A 22966-nucleotide genomic window follows, 5' to 3' on the forward strand; every position below is an offset into this window, starting at 1 on the left:
GAGAACCAAAGGCTCCTGGAGAGGGCGGTTGGATGCAATAAAAGCAGACTCGACGTCGTTTTCCCTGGAACTGGTAACCCTTGATTTCAGCCGGAGACTGGGAGAGTATTTCGGTCATGGCGAGCGGTCGCTCATACAGACAGAATACGGACGTGTGCTTTTATTTGTTTGCACGTGTACGCTGGCGAAGATATTATATATATATGTATATGTGTGTGTGTATATATATATGTATGTATAAATGGATGTATATATTATTTACCCGCAATATCCCACTTAGCATCTCGAAATCTGTATATAGTTTTTGGATTCTCTTTTCGCCACAAAGCCTCATATCCAAGTGGAAGAATATGGAGCAGTTCTGACGTCCAAAGCAGGATTCCATTTCACATCTGGAGTGTCAGAATGAGGTCGGTAACACGACATCGTTTCTGATACTCCGGATGCGGGCACGAATCCTGCGACAGGCGTCGTCATTGCTCCTTGATCTTCCATTTGGATCTCAGCTTTTGTGTGAAGAATTCCAGGTGCTAAGAGGGCACTCTGATCGTTACAATTACATACGTATCTGGTAAAATGTGACCAGTAAATTATAATAATATTATATATATATATATATATATATATATATATATATATTGTATATATATATATATATATAGATTTGTGTATGTGTACATTTTCCAATTTATGGCTTGAAGCCATCCGCTTGTACATACAAAGTTATGACGGATGCTGGGATTACGCAATAGAAAATATAAAGAAGTATGTCACTGAACAAAAAGGTTAGAAATGTTGCAAGAGACTTGCCGACTGCAAGAAAATACAAAAGCTCACTTATGCAATTTAAATATTGATTTATTTAAGTCATTGCTATTAAGCATTTTCAGTCATGTCGGAGGCCTGTCCAAAGTGTTTATATACTTATATGTATGTATGTATATATATCTTGTGTGTTTATTGCAATAAACGGATTTTTTCAAGTAATGCTTTTTAGAACTAAGGCTCAAGACTTCGCCTTTTGAACGTGGCAAGAAGAGTAGACGAGACCTCAGTGTTGTGGCTTCTCCTTAGAACCTGTCCTTCAGAGATATCTTTATCTAATAATATCATCAGAGAATCTTGTTAGTACTTGCCTTACTATTCATTTAATCAAATTATGTGTATTCCCTTTGATGCAGTAATGCCTATTAAATAATTAAACAGTTACAAATAAGAAGAAGAAGGAGCACGCTGGCAAAGTAATAAAGGCAAAGTCACCTAATCCCCACAGCCCCCTCTAAAGTCTATTCAAAGCAAACCTCTTATAGTATAGGCTGTGGAAAATCAACAACTCCGCTAGAAGTAATTCAGCCAGTTCTCAGTAACCGTACAGAACTGCAATTTCATATCTTCCAAGGATATAAAGCAGGGTCTAAATCAATGAACTGTGCGATGTTACATGTGTTGTTTAGCAAAGTACCCGCATTCCAAAACTTATTTTTATGAGGACAAAATTCAGTTTGAAAAACAGCGCACAGGGCGGTGGTAACAGCAGATGACAACTTATGTCATCAATCTAGCATGTACTTATTTTGATAGAGAGTAAACATAGTACAGCTCAAGGTCCAAATAATAGACATGGGACTGCCAACATGAGGAAAACAACCGAACTTGAGCACCTGTCTACAATAAAATCCAGTACACAGTTACATTCATATATATATATATATATATATATATATATATATATATATATATATATACGTATAATATATATATATATATATATATATATATATATATATATATATATATATATTCCACACAGAAAAATGAAAATGTTATGGTCTCAGAAAAGCCCAACAGTTTCGTCCACCAATGGACCTCTTTGCCTAAGAAGATTACCAGTAATATATATGTGTGTGTGTCTGTATATATGTATATATATATATATAGATATATATATATATATATATATATATCTATATATATATATATGATATATATATATATATATGACTGGTAAAAGTGTTCTGTAACAACAGATTCCATCAAATAAAAGGAGCCCATAAAAACACCAAAATGTAGAGAGAAAAGTACTATATTCAGAGATGCTGCTCTCTCTCTTCAGGTATATGAATGAGAAAAGTTACAGAAAAGGTGGTATTATACCAAGAGATTCGTCACAAGTAAGCCAATTTAGGTCACCCCCGCTGATAATCTTCCTTTAATCTTCTTAAGCGTTGGTTGAATGAACACTGCGTCGACGATGTCGATGTCCAATTCCCTTTGATCATGGGAAGGAGCAAAGCACAGAAGAGGAGGTCACTAATATTATCCTTTTCATAGTTAATAATATTGAATAAAATCATCAGAACACGAGCTACCTACTTGAGGTGCTAAACATACGGAAAGGAATGGCCTAAATATCCAGGAAGTATGAAAGCGTGTGCAATATTGCGATGAATGGTGCATTATATGTATGAAGTTCGACGTACTTCTGATGAACCATCTGCGTATAGCTGTGTGGAGTAATAATGTCGTGGAAGGTTTTATCCACACGGGTCCACGATTCTGCAGTTTGAATTTGCCATTTAACGTGTACCAGCTATTCTCTGTGCTAGCTAAGGGATAGCGATAAATGAAGACATTTATGCTCCCAAAAATACACACTCACACAGCAATAACGTGTTACTTGAGCACTCTTTTCTGAAGAGAAAATATATGTCTATATGTATAATATTTAAAGCAGAGTATTTGGCCAGGAGGAGAGTGGAGCAATGGCGTGCAAGATCTTTAGCCTATATCTTAAGCATTTGAAAAAAAATATCATGTACTGAACCAAGAGAATAACTAAGACTGGGTTTTACAAGCAACACCTAAGCTTACCGGGGTATATAAACAATTTTATGCGCACCAAAGTCATTACATTTGGATTAAATCTTCAGTTAAGGAACAGCTGTCTCGGATTAACTCTGGTAATTGTATAAAACAAGGCGAGAGAAAGGACATCAACCAGGATTACTGACAATCTTGAGTCTCTATTTTAAATCGCCTCCGAACATCTTGTGCACAATGGCATCGAGTGTTTAGACCTGGGTTTCAGTTAATATGGTTTTCCTTTGTTAGTAGTATGATTGCAGATTCAAGGCTATTCATTCCTGCATACATATCTTTAATTTATTTCTTGTAATTATTATACTAGTCTGGAACCAGTCACTACCATGTGATCTTTTTTTTTTTTTTTTTGCGCAAGTATAAAATGAGCATTTTTCTTTTAGCCAGTTCTAACTGAATGTTAATGCTGATTTATTCTGACATCTAATTCCATACTTGACTGGCCCCCAAAAATGAAAAATGAATCACCGTACATACGTGGGATTTTATCAACAGTGTTGCTATTTGGTGAAGGCAAATGTTAATAAGCATGTTTTTTACAATTATTATATGAAAATATTATCATTTACAAAGAATATATTAAACTCTGATTCAACCGACTAAAAGGCGTAGAAATATGGTAAACATACGGCGTTCTTAGGTAATTCTATTTCCAGTTACTTTTATTATAAAATGTATTTACAGTTTCATCATAGCAAGTATGCAAAACATGAGTTGGATAAAAGCAAGTCCTTATCTATGTTTTTGATGCTCGTTATCCAGGGAGTCAGGACAAGCAATATGTAATGCTCATAGCAATATCGATTGTTACATAGTAAGTGTCATAAGGAGAATTAAAAGAGCGGAAATGTGGAGAGGCGTGGAAGGAGAGGTAAAATGGTTAACACAGGGAAATGGTGGATCAGAGAGTTTAAAGAATGTACCGCGATAGGCTGATGAAAAGACTATAATTCGGAAGTGACATGAGGAAAGAGGAAGGAGAGGACGGCCTAGATATATGACGTGAAAAAGTTTTTCAAATTTTTTTTTTTTATATGAAAAACTAAGACAGGCGAATAAGTGTGTTCACAAGAATTAGAAGCACGGCTCATGAGCTTCCTCGGCAGGTGATCCAAAAGACTATTGCCGTGGAAGTTGTCTGTGAAGTGGGTTCATCCACAATTTTATATATATAAATATATATATATGTGTATATTTATACATATATGTATATATATATATATATATATATATATATATATATATGTATGTATGTATGTGTAGTATATATATATATATATATATATATATATATATATATATATATATATATATATATATATATATATTCTTCAACCTAAAGCTATTATATATAAGCGCGCTTACGTAAGAATATACCCAAATATTTGAATAAGCATATTTATGTCAAATCAAAAGAGTATCTTATTTCGTTGAATGGAGATAAAGTTTTCTGAGCAGAATAAAGAGAAAAGCGAAACCATGAGACCGAGTGAAAATAATTTTCGTAAAAGGAAAAAGGTTCGTTCACGAAAATTAAAATGTGGCTGCTCTCAAGATAGCAACAAGTGGGTAAAAGATAAATAGATTCCGCTGGGAATCTTGAGATAAATTTTATTTGAATCTTCAAATGGCCTTTTTCAAAGAAGAAAGACAAGAAGATGGAAAGAAATTAGAGAGCTTGTTATACAGAACTGCTCAAGATGTACAAGGAAATTACAAATAAAAAAAAGACAGAAATTCATGATATTACGATAATCAAGCTACATTAAAATTATCTTTGAATAATTTTGATTGTGAATGTGAAGACTTTTGTTGGAATACAACATATAAAAAATTGACAAACAAGAGACCATTCAAATTATTCAAAGATACGTATAAATCTTATCATAACTGACTTCTAAGAATGAATAAAATAACCTGAAGTGAAACCAACCACTGATATCCTTCACATAATATATATCAAGAATCATTTATCATTATTTTAAATTAAAACTTAACTCTTATAAATTTCGAATAACCATAAGGCACAAATTACGTTTAATAGTTCCTTAAAATTTCAAGCTCAGAGCATAACACCTTCAACGATCAAAAGTGAGATAAGGACAAGAGGTTAGCTAAAGGGGCAAGCAAAGGACAGTCACTCTTTTGGCGGGATGGCCTCTTCCTTGACCTCTGACCTAATCTTGGGTATCATATCATACGCAGCTGATCTCAACAGAGTGAACTTTGATACCCGCTCGACTTCAATTCCTCAAGTTGCTCTCTTTTTTATTCACCTTTTCATATTCAAGTACCCGATTGTTATCTCTATTTCTGCAAAGCAACCTAAGACGCATAAAATTCCCCGTATATAGCGGAGGCTCAGGCCACTCAAATCATTATACATATACTATATATATATATATATATATATATATATATATATATATATATATATATATAATATATATATATATATACACACACACACACACACACAACACACTACACAGCTACAATAAAAGTAAAAGTAAGCATTTGAGGCACCTTATGTTACAAATGGTTTAATACGTAACCATATTTTGCCGCCCCTCAAATTTTAGCAATATTCTCATTTGTGTAATTTCGAAGTTTTAATGGGAATGGAGAAATTTTAATCTGTGAGACAAGAATAGCATGCAAAATCCTTACACGTAAAATTTAATGCATTGCTAAAAGTGACAATTTCTGCCCTTAAGAGTATCTATATACACAAAAACATATATATATAATATATATATATATATATATATATATATATATATATATATATATATATATATATATATATATGTACATAGATACACTGATAAACACGCCAAAATGCAAAGACGTATACGCCAAAATCATATGTGGGATATAAAAAAAGAAAGTCTTGCCATGGTAACGCAAGACCCATTCCTCACAATAAAGCTGTAATATCCTCGAATGAAACTTCATATTCCTAAACAACTTTTGCCATGATAAAATAATGGCGCATCCCTCATGTCTTTAGGTGCTGCATTGTTTTCTTACAGGGAAGAAGCCGAATTGTGTTCCTTTGTTTCCATTGGCGACGGTGAGAACAATCTTTGGATTTTCTTCGCATAACCACATCTCAGAAATATATCACTGAGTCAAAACGTTATCATTTATTATTTACAATTGTTGATATCATGATTTGCACATAATGAATGATGGAAGCTGAGTCCTTGTACTTCGGTTTCACGAGATTAAATCTACATCATTTCACATAAACTGCCTTATCGCAGTAAATCTACCGTGTTACTAAACAATTATATTTATATAGCTCAACAATGATTAATACACCGAAAGCGAACACTAAAGGTGAAGTTCACAGGAAAATTGGACGAAATTATAAGGGAAAAGAAGCCGTGTTACTGAGTTACTGCGCACGCGTAAGCTTAAGAGGTTCAAATAAAGTAAACCATAATTAACTGGTTTTCGCACATTGCAAGTGTTAACGTCAGTTTGTTAATTAGACGAACGATAACAATAACATTAACTACAATAATATCTAGAGGTAAATTGAGTAAATTTTATATCTACACTGGACTTTCCAAAAGACAGTGGTGTGCACTGATCCATAACATTCCCGACGTGCATCCGTGTTTAAACTCATATAAATTTACAGCTGATAACGGCTGCCTGTCATACACGTATCACATCGCTTTTAAAATCATGTTCACTCTGGCCAGGTTATAAAAGCTTTTTAACGTTAAGCCAGAATGGCTGATAGTTTTCCACCATAAAAGTTACTGCTCGCTCAACAAATTTATATCAGTCATAAGCACAATAATCTTGATACTCGATACTGGTTGTTGTTAATAATATTTCTGTGGATTTCCTAAATGTAGTCAACAACACAAACGTATATGCTAAGTAAAAATAAGCGCGATATCTTTCCTTAGATCTTTAATCAACTAACAAAACACGGAACATCTGCAAGTTAGAGAGAGAGAGAGAGAGAGAGAGAGAGAGAGAGTTTTTTTTATTGGAAGTTAAACATGCAGCAACAGCAGTTATCATTTCAAATTCCATATAAGATAATTCACACACTTCATCAACGACAGACCCTGATAGTAACACACCGACTCGTTGTTACGCACCTGGCAAGGGTTGGATTACTTCGGTACATGCAACAGCAACCAGGAAAACTATCAAACCCCGAATTACATGCAGAAAATACAAAACACAAAGAACAATTGACAATGTGTATGTCATCCTGCACGAGTTTTCTTCTCATAAATGAAGGCAAATTATACGAGACACATTCAGCGAGGTAGAATGGAAATTTTCAATATCATCAGGAGGAAGAGATCAGTGCAATATAAATCATTACCCATGCGTTGTAACACAGTGATTACGATTTCTGACAGCTTTACCATTGTGGACATATTTATACTATGTCAATATATATATATATATATATATATATATATATATATATATATATATATATATATATATACACACACATAAATATATATACTCATATACATACATATATTATATATATATATATATATATTTATATATATATATATATGTGTGTGTGTGTGTGTGTGTGTGTGTGTGTGTGTGTGGTATGTGTATGTGTGTGTAGTACCGGGAAAGTTCTGTATACAATTCATAGTGTATACTATGGGAAATCCTAAAGACAATGACGTCAAAAACTGGAACGAAAATGGAGCCTTTTGACAAGTAATTTTCTAGGCAAAAGAGAGGAACGGAACATTATTGCTACTTTAGCATGAAAAAACCTATCTCTGAATATATGACAAACGAGAGTCGTTGGCCTTTGCAAGTTACACGAATGCACGCATGAGGTGCGCGGACAACATATTACAAAAGACCTTCCAAGGTCTCTCTTAACAGGATACAAAAATTGAGTGTCATCCAAAAAGTTCGATAAGATCGTTTGATAAATCGACACTGATTGAAAAAGTGTGACAAAGATAAAAACGAGAAAATAAGACTGGCAATCATACCTGATATTCCAGCCCAGCCATTGTCCCTCCTCCCCCCGCCCCCCAAAAGGGCTGCTGACTCCGCGGAAGGATAATCTTCCGCAGCTTCGAAATCCAATTATCCTGCAATGTCGCTTGAGGCTGCATAATCCCCGCATGCCATTAATCACACTGTAATCCATTCATCCCGTCATCAAAACAATTAATGATTATTAAAGGTGAAAGGGGTGACAAATGGACTGCAGGCAAAATGGTTAAAATGTTATACAGGTTTAGAACAGAGCCGCGCAGCAAAAGAGGGAATAATGAGGTTATCAAGTGACAATGATTGGTTCTCCCCACTCGCTAAATATTAATGGAACTGGATCAATGAGGGGTTTGTGTTAATCCGGAAAAAAATACTTTATTAAGTGATGTCCAATTACTTCTACATATGAATATTTTCAATGAACTAAAATCAATCATTAGCAACGACTGTGATGCGTATGTTAGAGAATTTTGTTGGTATGACCGCTGCGTAAATGAAAATTTCTACTTGTCTTGAAGTGTTTAAAATCTTTTACTTTATAATGCTGTGTAAAATTCTCTATGCCCATAGCAGTTTGTGTATCAAACTTAGTAAGCAACGCATTTGACACAAAATTTATTAGCTACTTAGTTCCTTTATTGAGTGTAAACGTAAGTAAACGGGTTCTTTGTTTAGCAAGAAGATTTTGCGAAAATAAAAACACGTCCTGCCTCACCCCACCCCCAACCAAAAAAACTGGACAAACACATTTCACCGTTCACAGCTGACAAAGAAACCTTGATTATCACGTTCAGTTGTTCCCAACGGATTGCCAAGTCTTACCTGTACTTTCTTATTGGACATTCGTTTGTTTTCTCTTTTAACTACTCTAACTACTTGCATGTAGCCCTCTACAGCAGCCCATAAACCCCTTTGAGCACACGCTCTACAGATAGGTATTTCGGCAACTTTCAAATTCCTTCACCCGATTAATTATGACAATTAAGAAATATTGGCACAAACAAAACCCTCTGGCATCAAAAATGTTTCTCTCGCTGCCTAAATTTTCTTGCTTCATGTCCCGCCCCTCCCTCTCTTTTTTTTCTTCTTCTTCGTCTTACAAAACTATAAAAGGAGGTAACATTTGCTACTGCCAATTTTATAACAATCTTAAATTACACCAGTCTCAATTTTTCCTCACTGCATACAATCTAGGAAGTACAGGAATACATCTCATGAAACTAACAACTTAAGACGCGATCAAGCAAGGCCTTGGATCAAGCCACAGAAAGGAAAACAGACTAAAATACAACCATACCAAGTTAACCAAGAGGCTCCCCTGGAAGGTTATGCGGTGCACGAAAACGAGAGGGAAGATTCTCGGATATCAACCACAACGGATGGGACCTCTCACCGGTTCAGGTGACCTGTCTGAGTGATAGGCTCATCTCCTCCAAAAACAGGGCGACTTCTCAAGAGCGAAAAAGTTAAATTTACGATGAGTACTGGGAAACAGGAACGACTATCTCAGTTCATGAGGAGAAAATGGGTGAAACTACCGTATAATAATATAAAAAAAAATTGCATCTGCATTACAAAAAAAGTAGTATGGGAAACAAAGGAGGGTACAAGAAAGCAGTGTGACAAAATATCTATGAAAAGTAATATGAAAACAAAGCACGTAGAAGTACAGTAGAGATAATAAAGGTAGCAGATTAACATGAAAAATAGAATAAAAATGAAAGGAACACGAGAAAATAATAAAGATAGGAGGAAATCTAAGATATTAAATAGACGGAAGACGGTAAGAGGAGAAATAAAACAGGAAGAAAACAGCATGGATAATAAAACACGTAAAAGAAAATAGAAAGAAATGTTAAAAAAGAAACAAAACGTTATGAAAAATAGAACATACGAAGAGGGCAACAAGGGAAATAAAAATAATTATAAGAAAGTTTATGAGAAACTTAACTGGCTGAAGAGAGTAATGTGAAATATAAATTTTAGAAGACAGTCGTATGAGATATGAAACAGACAGAAGTAAAAGAAAGTAACATTAGGAAAAGTAACGGTAAAATGATGTAGTATGAGAAATGCAATAAGGAGAAGTACCATGAAATTAATGAGGAAGATGAAATTCACAAAAACAATCAATATATAACAGGTAGATGAAGGTGACAAGATAACTAATGAAGGTGGAAGCGAGTGGTAGGAGAAAGAATAAGAATAGAATAAATTAGCGTGAGAAACATAAAACTGTCGAAGGCAGTAGTATGAAAAGTAAAATATTAGAATAAGAAAATTGCAATAGTAGGAAAAAATACCAGTAAGTGAAAAAAATAAGTAGTAGGAAAAATAAAAAATATAAGAAAATTCCTTTCCAAGGAGGTCTACTACAAAAAAAAATGAAATGGCGATGGCATTTCCAAACAAGAAACTTTAACACGCATGTGAGGATCCCAGCTTAAGGAGAAAAATGAAAAATGATGCCATTGTGAATATACCTCCCATAAGAGTCATTATTGCATATTGAATCTGGATGTGTTACCGCTATACCTGGCAATAGAATTCTGCTTGCATAAAAAAAAAAAAGTCTCTGTAGAAGCTATGTTGCTTTTGTTTCGATTTCCTTAAATATCTTCCTAAGGAGGGAAGATGGTGACAAAGGATGGTATAATAAAAGGAAGTAAGCTTCTCTGATGTGTGTGTGTGTGTGAGAGAGAGAGAGAGAGAGAGAGAGAGAGAGAGAGAGAGAGAGAGAGAGAGAGAGAGAGAGATTAAGCTGAAAATAAGTCATATCTGTAATTTCGATGTCATTAGTGAGTAGTTATATGACCACATGCAACTAAATAAAACCGTAGCTCTCACGAAGCCTGTAACATTTACGAGATAGGCAACAACAAGCTTGCAATGAAACCCCAAGTTGCCTTAATTGGTAAAGCAATTCGTTTTGTGCTTTCGTCAAAGGGGAAACGAGGCTTAAGGGCTTTGTAATAGCACTGTTCTTTACAGTTAGGAGAGAATGGCTTCTACAGCTGTTGTTTTGATATTACAACCATCTCTAATGAAATCTTTACCTTAAGCGTCAAGTGCCATTAAATTGCAAAGCAATCTTTAATGAAACTCATTATGATGATATGGGAAATCTGAAAATGAACAATATAACCAAAGAAAACTTATGCAAATCGAGAAAAATATACATTCAAAAACACGAACGTCTGTCTGGTTTAAAACTTTCCAATTAGTGACATCCTTTGAAATAAGAATCAAATGCCAATAATGCAATGGGAAGGACTAGCGGTTATTGTCATTCTCGTAGCAGGTGAGAAAACCTGTTGACAAAACTGGAAGATCAATATTTATCTTCCGACAATAACTAGCCCCGGTGTCTCAAGGGTGCTGAAATATTCCAGCTCACCCCAATTAAACAACTTCTGACAAATAATTTCGACGTCCTCATCAACATCACACACTGACTTAATCAAAATTTGATGAGCATTAGAAAAACTCAACCTGGAATCTCTCTACTCTCTCAGAAAAACTAGCCTCGCATCGGGGAACTGCTTTCCTCATACTAACAACGTTAACAACAGTAATGATGATCATTACAATGACGGCCTTAGTTTTTCCTCCTCCTTAATGGCTGTGCCATCCTTCAAGCGTCGCTCGTCCGTTTCGCTAATCGACATCAAAGTCTGCTTCGAGAGTCTCCCTCGAACTACCAGGAACGAGCCAAGCTCAAAAGACTGACAATACTCACACGATCTCCCAACACCGGAACAATCGTTTTTCTTCCGAATATCTCCTCGCTGTCATCTCCAGGACAACAGCAGCCAAAAGAGGGCTTTGTTAAGCAGTTGGGTAACACACCAGAAGCCCTGCTGCTATATAATGAGGCGTTGAGGCTTTGCACTTGAGCGGTTATGGATGAAAAAGCCGTTCTTTTCGTACTATAATTAAATAGCTACGGAAAGTCCGGTGTTTAAATAGGCTTTGAAATTGCTATAGTTTGTCCTCAAAGGTATATGAGGGCGAGATATACTTATATAAAGTTCTAACACTTCAGCAATAATCCATCTATAACCTTAATATCTAAGCCCAACTAATTTAGCCACTCCTATACTCTGTTTTTTTTCCATCTGTCCATCCGCCTGTGGTGTTTTTGTATGGTAACACTGCGTCCCGGGCTTTAGATAGTTACATTCAGCTTACATTCAACGATTATAATAATATCCTATTTCGAATATTAACGGTGCAATTTGCATACAGTAAATTATTAAAACACTTTTCAGTTAAAAATGTACACCCAGATATCCTTTTTTTACCTAAAACTTACGCATAGCGTAACTATCTAAAGCCCGGGACGCAGTGTTACCATACAAAAACACCACAGGCGGATGGACAGATGAAAAAAAAAACAGAGTATAGTTCCCTTCATCACACGTTAAGAATACTAGCGTGGGGGTAGGAAGAAATATGAATTGCGGTTTGGTATAATATGGTGAAGGTATGGATCTGGGAGTCTGGAGATGGTTCGGTCATGCAGAAAGAGTGGTGGATGATGGGTAGGTGGCAAGTGAACAATTCGGGAGAAGTGGGAAGGAGAAATGAACCTAGAAAGGGTTGTCTGTATAGATGGCGTGAAAGAGGCATTGGAAAAAATGAGCCTCTTAGATTCAGGATTCCGTAACTCCATTCTTTCTTCATGAAAATGCATTGGCGAAAAAATATAATACATTCATACGAAATGACAAAACATAATAACAATGATAGTAAACTGTCATAAGGCATATCTAAATCACAATATACAATTCTGCATGGCATTATCTCAAATTCCATTCATGTCTAGTAATTTCGGATATAAAAAGGCGGCAGAAATATTCTTAAATCTAAAGCCCCAAAATAGACTCACAGGATTCCATAAGCGCTGGCGTGACCTATTGTAGAGAATACAAATAACGAACAAACGGCTTCCTTGTATAGAGATACTCGACGTTTTATTACATTCGCCCGGTTTTATGAACAGTTGTGGGCTTTCCGATGCGGCTGGGAGCTCTTCCCTGCCCACTTCCTCATCCATTTGGATCTCTCACGGCAATTCGTGAAAGACCTTACGCATCCCCGTAAGCGGCAACCCTTTCATAGTTAGAAAAAACAGTAATCGAAAATTCTTAAATACTGAGATATATATATATATATATATATTATGATATATATATATATATATATATATATATATCTATATATATATATTATCTATATATTATATTGTAGAGGGAAAGCGGGAGAATCTTAATAAGTCAGCTCAAAGTCCAAGATTGGCATCAATATATAATAAATTATTGTTGCTACACTGTCAACCAACAAAGAAAGGATGTTAGAAAACTAGCCCTACTTTTTAATTCTCTCCATGCCTCCCCCATTGGTAAATCTGTTCAATTTCCTTACACCTTGTGACTGCCTTTGAAAACCCCCATGCGGTCCTTCCTTTCGGCCACCCCCCAGTTAATTTACAAGTGCAGTCCCGTAAAATCTCCCTCCACACCTGGTGCATCTCGACGAGGCCCTGAATTGCTCCGCCAATGGTAATGTCTTGATTTGATGTCATTTTCAAACCAGTCACATGTCCCTTCTATTCTTATACTGATTTTGATTCCTATTCTATAGAGTGTTTTCTCACAATACCCTGACTGAGTTAGTACAGAGTGTAACGTTAATGTAAGCAATCTCTTACGTGAATCTAATTATTCTGGCACCTTATGTGTGCTGCTCGATTTGCTGAATATCGTTATTTTCCCTACGTAACCGAACTCGTTCTCAATTGCAGATGTGTTGTTAGCTGTGGAAACCCCAGTTCGACTTGTGCTTCCACCGTGGCTATATCCACTGAAATCTATGTACTCTCCGTTGTCCCTTCCAAGTGGATCCTTCGTTAATTATTTCAAATGTGTGAAATTTTGTAAATTTAATCTCCCAACAGGTCTCTGTTTTTGCCTGTCTTTTTATTTCCCCATTCTTCTAATTTAGACATTTATTGTAAATATATCTGAAGTTAAAGTAAACCCAAGTGCCAATCTTTAACATCCCTTGTTGAAGGACGGCCTTCAGCCCATTTCTTATTCTTTTCAAGTTTCACCTGGCCCAGTATCTGCAGTCAGAGCCAATCAGTGTTACAATAAGTTACCAGCCCACCAGTAAGGACCATAAGAGGCCCACAGAACCAGGACTAAAGTAAATAGGTCAGGTTTAAAAACTTAAATATATATATATATATATATATATATATATATATATATATATATATATATATATATATATATATATTGTTAAGAGTATTGCATTTATGTTTGGAGTATTGAATTTATGTAAATAAAGTATTTTTGTAGTGTGGATTGTAAATGTTTTGTAGTTCATATTTCCCATGTCTGTCTGTGTTGTCCTTGCGTGTTGTTTGGGTGTTTGTATTCCTCAGTCCTTGGATTGTTTACTTCGGCCATTGGAGCACCACCAGGGATTGAGATTTCTTGGATTTGTCATAGTGTTAATAACCCTGGATTATATTTAAGTGTTACATTATTTTGTAGCTTGCTAATTATTTTGTAAGTATTACTATATTGCATTTAAGGTTCTGTTGACACTTGCTGGGTATGTGTAATTTTCTGCATTTTTATTGGGGTTTAATGTTTACATTATTTCCTCCTGTATTATCTACAGTGCATTGATAATCTATTTAATTGTTACCTTACCTGCTTGTTTTGCTCATTGTCGTAATGCTGTACAATGTGAATGTTCCTGGAGTTTCGTTAATTTACATTCATTATTGCTTTAGTTTCATTATTCTCGTTATCATCGTAATCCTTATCTTTATATTGGACCTTTAATTAATTTTAAGTAAAATAACAAAATTTTCTTTCGTAGTGTTTACCTTATCCCGTGTTATATATTTACTCGTATATCATACTTAAAATTTAATGCTATTTAAATAATTTGGATAAGAGCTCTATTATAATAAGTTAAGTTAAGGCATCATTAAATGTCTTATTATTTATTGTCTATGGCCGTTTGGAGCTCCGCTTCGTACTTGCATCAGTGAAAATGCAGGAAAGAGTATTAAGAGGCGAATGGTCGTAACAATTTGGGGGCCTGTCCGGGATTTGTTTTGCCGAGTAAATCAAAGAGACCGGTATAAGCTAAAGTTATTTTTGCGGGGTTTTGCATAATTTTATTTTTTGTATAATGATCTGAATAACTAAAATTTGTGCACGAATTTATTCTAGGAAGTTGTCATAAATTTATTTTTCCGTATGTTTATTAGTATTTTGCCGTGAAGTGAAGTGTTAATGTTAAAAAATACGGCGCTGTGCACGTTAAGAACAATCGGATTACGTATTAAGAGTAATTTTTGTTTGTTAAAGTGAATGCTTTCGCTCATTTTACTTTGTTTACATTTCAAAGTTAAAATCTTCTCTATCGTATATACGTTTTGAAGTTAAAATTTTCTCTATTGTATAGTTTTGAATATGGATCCTTTCAGTATTAGTGATTTTTTCTAGTAACCCAAGTGTGCATTATTTGCGTAATCATCGTATGAGAAAGGATGACTGGATTGCTATTGCAGTGAAGTATGACTTTTCTGTTAAAAGGTGTGCAGGAAATCTCAGATTAAGAATTTTGTTGTTAATGCTTTGGTTGAGACGGAGACTTTGCCTGAGGAGCTTTTTGATTTATTAGATGAAGAGGGATCCCAGTTAACTCTCAAGACAGGTAGAATTGCAGTATGCTCGTGAAAAAGAGGAGAGAGATAGACAAGAGAGGAGAGAGCGTGAGGAGTTGGAGAGGAAAGAGAAGCGAGAGCATGATGAGTTGGAGAGGAAAGAGCGGAGAGAGCGTGAAGAGTTAGAGAGGAAGGATAGGAAAAGCGAGAAGATGGTACATATAAACCTACTAAAAAAGTTTGAGACCCAATGTGACAATGTCATCTTGATTTGCAAGTCATCTGTGGAAGATAATGTGAAGCTTAATGAAGCAGGTTTTCCAGATCGAAGTAAAAGCATACCTCTAAATAATACACTTGTATTAAATAACATTGACTGTAAACTTAATCATCTCTCATCTCAACAGGCTAGTGACTTGAAAAAGTTATTGGAACTTTTTCCAGAGATCTGTGGAGATGTGCCTGTCCAGACATCAATGGTAAGATTATCAGCTAGAACTTAAGCCAGGTACAGAACCTCAGAAGAGTGCCCCATATCGAGTTTCCCCTCAAAGAGAGCCATACTAAAGAAGGAAACTGACTTTTTGCTACAACATGGTTTTGCGGAGCCAAGTATTAGTCCTTGGGCATCGCCATGTGTTTTAGTTGAGAAACCAGATGGCTCCTATAGACTCTGCACTCACTTTAGAAGACTAAATGAGGTAACTGTATCGGATTCTTATCCATTACCAAGGGTGGATGACCTCATAGATCTGGTAAGCAATGCTGTATAAGTTTCAAAGATTGATTTATTAAGAGGTTATTATCAAGTCCCATTAGCAGATAACTCAAAACCCCTGACAGCATTTACTACTCCAGATGGCCTATATCAATATACAGTCCTTCCATTTGGACTTAAGAATGCTCCTGCAGTTTTTCAAAGATTGATGGATCAAGTAATCCGGCGATATGCCTGGTGTTAGAGTGTATCTTGATGACATTGTTGTATTTTCAGATACTTGGCTGGACCATCTTTCTATGCTGAAGGATTTATTTAGCAGGTTAAGACAGGCTTGGGTATCACAATACCTTGGGTATGTGATTGGCAGCGGCGAGGTATCCCCAGTTGCAGCCAAAGTAGACGCCATCACCAAGCTAAGCTGCCCAAGTTCCAGACGTGAAGTAAGAAAAAATTTCCTTGGATGGTATGGCTACTATAGGAAGTTTTGTAAGAACTTATCTGAAGTAGTAGCCCCATTAACTGACTTAACCAGCAGCGAGACTAAGTTCGTTTGGACACCAGTTTGTGAGGAAGCCTTTCGACGAGCCAAAGATTTCCTAGCCAGTAGCCCTGTCCTGAAGGCTCCTGACTTTGGCTCTCCCTTTGCTGTCGAGGTCGACGCTAGTGATCGTGGAATAGGCGCTGTACTCCTGCAGAAAGGGCCAGATGACATGCAGCATCCCGTTGCTTACATGTCGAAGAAACTCAAAAAATCATCAGCGAGGTTACTCTACAATCGAAAAGGAAGCACTTGCTCTTTTGACTGCATTGGAGCACTTCGAAGTTTATCTTTCTGGCAGTCCTGCTCCCATATTAGTCTTCACAGATCATGAGCCACTAAAGTTTGTAGGCCGGATGAGAACCAAAAAAATAAAAGGCGCATGAAGTGGTGGTTATCTTTGCAGCAGTTTGATCTAAAGATCCAGCACATCTCCGTGGACAGGATAACCTTCAAGCACACATTTTATCACGCTGTAGTAACTAACTCGACAGGTTGGTCGAAAATCTTTAACATAGAGTTTTCGACTTAAGGAGGGGGATGTTAAGAGTATTGCATTTATGTTTGGAGTATTGAATTTATGTAAATCAAAAGTAATTTTTGTATTTTTGTAGTGTGGATTGTAAATGTTTTGTAGTTCATATTTTTCCCATGTCTGTCTGTGTTGTCCTTGCGTGTTGTTTGGGTGTTTGTATTCCTCAGTCCTTGGATTGTTTACTTCGGCCATTGGAGCACCACCAGGGATTGAGATTTCTTGGATTTGTCATAGTGTTTAATAACCCTGGGATTATATCTAAGTGTTACATTATTTGTACTTGCTAATTGTAAGTATTACTATATTGCATTCAAGGTTCTGTTGACACTTGCTGGGTATGTGTGTATTTTCTGCATTTTATTGGGTTTAATGTTTACGTTATTTCCTGTATTATCTACAGTGCATTGATAATCTATTTAATTGTTACTTACCTGCTGTTTTGCTCATTTGTGTCGTAATGCTGTACAATGTGAATGTTCCTGGAGTTTCGTTAATTTACATTCGTTATTGCTTTAGTTTCATTATTCTCGTTATCATCGTAATCCTTATCTTTATCTTTATAATGGACCTTTAATTAATTTTAAGTAAAATAACAAAATTTCGTAGTGTTTACCTTATCCCGTGTTATTATATTTTATTTACTCGTATATCATACTAAATTTAATGCTATTTAAATTTGGATAAGAGCTCTATTGTAAAAATAAGTTAAGTTAAGGCATCATTAAATGTCTTATTTATTGTCTCATGGCCGTTTGGAGCTCCGCTTCGTACTTGCATCAGTGAAAATGCAAGAAAGAGTATTAAGAGGCGAATGGTCGTAACAATATATATATATATATATATATATATATATATATATATATATATATATATATATATATATATATATACATACATACATTACATGCATACATACATATATATAATATATAGAAGAATCATACGGGAATCACACCCAAAAAACATCTCATGTTGAAGAGGCTAATCCGTGTCTTTCACAAGTATGTCAACATTTCACATCACATGATGCATCCTCAAGCCTGGAAAATTACAGACTATGAATACTAAAAACATCACTTGTGCACATAAAAAAAATTAACATTTACAAATACAAAAATTAAAACAAGAACTTGAAAGGAACACCTACCAGGGCAAGAGCTAGTGATTAAAAAGACAGGGAGAAAATAAACATACGAAAGATACCTAAAGGGAACATGGAGAGTAGACTCTCCATGTTCGTTCGCTTTAGGTATATTTCGTATGTTTATTTTCTCCCTGCCCTGTCTTTTTAGTAACTTTTCAGCTCTTACCTTGGTAGGTGTTCCTTTACAGTTTTTGTTTTAATTTTTGTGTTTGTAAATGTTAAAATTTTTTATGTGCATAAGTGATGTTTTTAGTATTAATAGTCTGTAATATTTCCAGCTTTGAGGATGCATCATGTGATGTGAAACATTGTGCAGAAAATCGTTTCCACCCTAAAAAAAACAGGCTTTCACTGATGATGTGGGGGTTGTTGGTGTTGGCATGGTCGGTCATCTCTCTGGGGTCACCAGTGTGAAACAAGTACAAGCAAAAGTGCAGGTCAGAAGCTAACTGGTTAATTCATCTAAAATTCACAAAGGTCAATGGCTCATGCGAGCTGCAAAGTAGTTCATCCTCTTGACAGACTGAGGAAGGGGATTAACTCTGAACATCTGTGTTTCCACACAGATGCAAAACGACAGATACATAGACCTATAATATTTGAACATAAAATAGCTATACATGGTTAAATAGCTGGCAGAATGATGTACAGAATGATAATTCATAAGAGATGACAATAACAATGTTGGAGATATTTACATAAAACATGATCACAAGAATCTGTTTCAGCCGCATGGCAAGTACTTGGTTGTTCATGTGCCGAGAAAGTGAATTCGTCAGGTAGGCCTACCATGGGGGTGCATGATAGAAGAGAAGACTATCTGCAGGCATACAGGATGAGAAATATGATAGTCAAGACTAAAAAAAGGACAAAAAGTAAAATGTTAATGAACAAGTGGGGATCTCAGAATACGATAAAAATAGAGAGATGCTATCTAAAATAATATAATCCAGGGTTGATGGAGTGAATGTTTTGAAGATTCCTTAAGTATGGAGGATGGAAGAGAAACAGAGTTGAATGTTACAAGAGTGGAGAGCATTAGAAAAAAGCTTATAATGGGTATGGAATTGACTCCTGATAATGTAAAAAGGCTGAATAATGGAAAGACAGATGATATGATGTTGTGCTGCCTAATTTCACACCTTGGTTTAGCAGGCAAGGTTGGCAGAAAATCACTGAGCCCCCTCTTAACCAAGTGCTTGTGTATTACTGGCATCAGGTGAGCCATGTGGTCTGAGATGCCAATCTTCTGCCCAAATGCTGTCATGCCCTACCCAACAGGCACTAAAAGACTATGTCAGTTGTCCTTTAATCAATTGGCAAGACTGTGGTGCATCCATTAAACCTCTGGTGGATAAAAGAATAAATACAGCCATGCCTATCAAAACAAAGCCACTAACCTCAATACAGTATTCGAGTATTGGCTATTCTTCTCTTGACAGTGTTTAAAGGACTGTTTCTACTGTAGATTAAATTCAAAACTTGGTTCTTTTACTAAACCTGGTGACTAATGGACTAAATACAACCAAATTAACTAACTACCTAGACACTTGTGTACAGGTTGAAGCATACAGAAGTGCAAACATACATGTGGTAAATTTCTGTCTGCCCTCTTCTCAATGATTGAGTCATCTGTCTGGTTCCAGAGAACAGAGATACAGCTCCACATCCAAAACGTCTCAAAGCAGATTTCCTCCTCAAGGGAATCCCAAACATTATCTTTACCCATATTACATGTGAGCTGAATGTGCAGGGAAAGAGATTACCAACAAAGAGCTCTATCGGTTCCTAATCGTGGAGTTCCCCTTGCCACAGCCCATCCAACCAGATGGGCCCTCAACCTCCTCAACACGCCACTAGGAACATATTCATTGAGGGCATCCTAGGATGAGCTCAAGTTCATCCTCAAAACTACCAGAGCCAGATACAGATGGCAAGCAACAAAAAGTCGACCTTGCCAAGGAGATTTGGCAGTATCACCTCCCACCAGCATGTGCAAGTAACTGCACAATGCTGAAGGTACACCTATAGCAGAACTACAGAAAAAGGCAGACAAATTGCTGGAGGACTGCAAAGCTTTGCAACACAATGCTAGCACCATCCGTGAGGCCAAAGTCACTTTCTATAGTTTTTTCTTCACCAGATCATGGTTCAAATCTTGGAAAAAGCAGCATTTATCAATTATACTACCCCTTGGGTGTAAGTTATTCCCATGGTAAAGTGAATCTGATATTAAACAATACTTTGGCTTAATATTTGTGAATAAAATAATTCATGTTTCTGTAAGTGGAAAAATTCATAATTAGCCAAGTGATACATACTTATCAATCGCCTATCTTGATGGATATGGTTTGAAGTCAATTCTAAATACACAACCTGAATTTCACAGGCATATGTAAGGCAGAGTCAGTATCAATTCTAGGGCTGAAAACTAAAAGGGCCAATGTCAAAAAATGGCCGATTGTAGTTAAGACCGTCACTAAACTAGAAATTTATCTCTGTTTCAGTGCTATAAAGGCCAATGTTATAAGTTAAGCAATCACCATAAAAAAAAAAGCTTTTGTTTGCTGTACTTACCTGAATTTTAATAAAGGAAGCAATATTTTAAATGCGTTTTTCTGAAAACGTGGTTTTATGACATTGGCCCTTCTAGTTCTCAGCCTTAGAATTTAAATCTCTTTTTGCAGCTGGGTGGTCAGTCACTATCTCTCATTGTTTCTAAACCATACCATGGTTCGAATCCTCGCTGATGCAGAAGCAACTATCAGTTATATTCCCCTTTGGTTGTAAGTTATTTCCAAGATAAGGTCAACCTTCTGGAAATGAAAGGACTTAATCATATCGAACTAATAAACTATAACAAATATTTATAGATAAAATGTTATTTTTACTTGAAATATGTCAGAAAAATAATTCAAAACCACATTCTGATATTATTCACGTTGTTAAATTCCATGTCAGCTATGCAATTCCCTCTGTTATTAGTATCAAGGCAGAATATCTTGCTAGGATAAAATATTTTTAGGAGCATTAAATCTTATGCAAAAGAGTTGAAGTAAGTGTTGTGGTTGAGTCCAGCATAAGAATTCCATCCGCAACAATAAAAACATTGTCCTCACTTGCGATAGAGCCGTAGTTGCTAACACTAAACAAGCCAATAACAGGATTTTCAGAACGCCAACGAAAAGCAGATAAGGATGGTTAACTTATCTTTAAAATGCAATTAACAACAGACCAATTGTGCTCCTCCCTTAGCAATCCCAGGGGATTCCTCTATTTACCGAGTTTTCCTTGAATCAAATACTATCTTCCCCCAGAGTGCCGCTCCCGCATGCAAATAAGATCTGCACATTCATTTTGTAAACACCAGGAGGGGAATAACAGAGAAGGGGCATTACACTTTAGCTCTGGGTTTCTTTTAGTTGTGATTCTTAGTTTCTGGAGTATATCTATTTAAGTAACGTGAATATACTGACCCTCTATACATATATAAATATAAGTCAAAATATGTTAAAATGAGCAAGTTTAGTATTATAATAGCAATAGAATCGACTCAAAGAAAAAGCTAACTATATCATAATGTGCTGCAGTGATGTTAGAGACAACAATGCACGTGACTCATTATAGAAAGAAAATGACTCCTAATTGTTAGAGACCAGTAAGAACTTTAAGAGAGTTCGTGTACGATGCAGGGAATTAGATCATCCTCTGTCGGGTTTTCTGTACAGCGTATAATTCTGCACGAAACTTTCAGCCACCGCCCATGAAACTCTCAGCCGTGGTCCTTGAAACTTTCAGCTACGGCTCGGTGGTGTTCTATGTTGTTGGAACCTATAGCATTGCCAGACGCACGATCAAGGCCGACTTTAACCTTAAAATATTAAAAACTACTGAGGCTGGAGGGATGCAATTTGGTATGTTTAATGATTGATTGGAGGGTGGTTGATCAACATACTAATTTGCAGCCCTCTAGCCTCTGTAGTTTTTAAGATCTGAGGGATGACAGAAAAAGTGCAGGACAGACAAATAGCCATCTCAACAGTTTTCTTTTACAGAAAAATAAAAAAAAGGTGTAATTACAAAGAGTTAGCTGGAGATTAGTAGGAGGTGGGGTGGTAGAAAATTAAGAACCAAGGAGCCTAAATATCCAAAACGGGTGAGTAAATTCAAGAACGTGGCCAATGATGTAATAATCTACGTACAAGCATTAGTGGCAAACTGCTCAAGGGCAGTACTGGTTAATGATAAAGCGACTAAGATGAGGCTATGTCTTGCGTGTGGGGATCATTTTGAATTCTGCAGTCGGACGCTAAAAGAAAAGAATACTCTTACAAACCGCATGAGAGAGAGAGAGAGAGAGAGAGAGAGAGAGAGAGAGAGATTACTAATAATAATTTACAGTCAGCTGGTGTTTATATCAGAGATGCTTTTAATGGATG

Source organism: Macrobrachium nipponense, chromosome 40, assembly GCF_015104395.2.
Source record: "Macrobrachium nipponense isolate FS-2020 chromosome 40, ASM1510439v2, whole genome shotgun sequence".
Taxonomy (NCBI): domain Eukaryota; kingdom Metazoa; phylum Arthropoda; class Malacostraca; order Decapoda; family Palaemonidae; genus Macrobrachium; species Macrobrachium nipponense.